Below are 205 nucleotides of genomic sequence, written 5' to 3'. Positions count from 1 at the left end.
AAAACCCCAGCCACAAAAATGCTGACGCGTGGATCCCTATTGGTCCCGGTTGGTGCCAGCAACCGGGACCAAAGGGTCTCCTGCCTGGGCTCCGCGCATAGGCCACATGGAGGCCCATCTGTCCCGGTTCTGGATTGAACCAGGACTAAAGGGACAGGGCATTAGTACCGACCCTTTAGTCCCGGTTCCAGAACCGGGACAGAAG

This window comes from Triticum dicoccoides, chromosome 4A (genome assembly GCF_002162155.2).
Source record: "Triticum dicoccoides isolate Atlit2015 ecotype Zavitan chromosome 4A, WEW_v2.0, whole genome shotgun sequence".
In the NCBI taxonomy this organism is placed as follows: domain Eukaryota; kingdom Viridiplantae; phylum Streptophyta; class Magnoliopsida; order Poales; family Poaceae; genus Triticum; species Triticum dicoccoides.
This window is presented reverse-complemented; position numbering follows the sequence as displayed.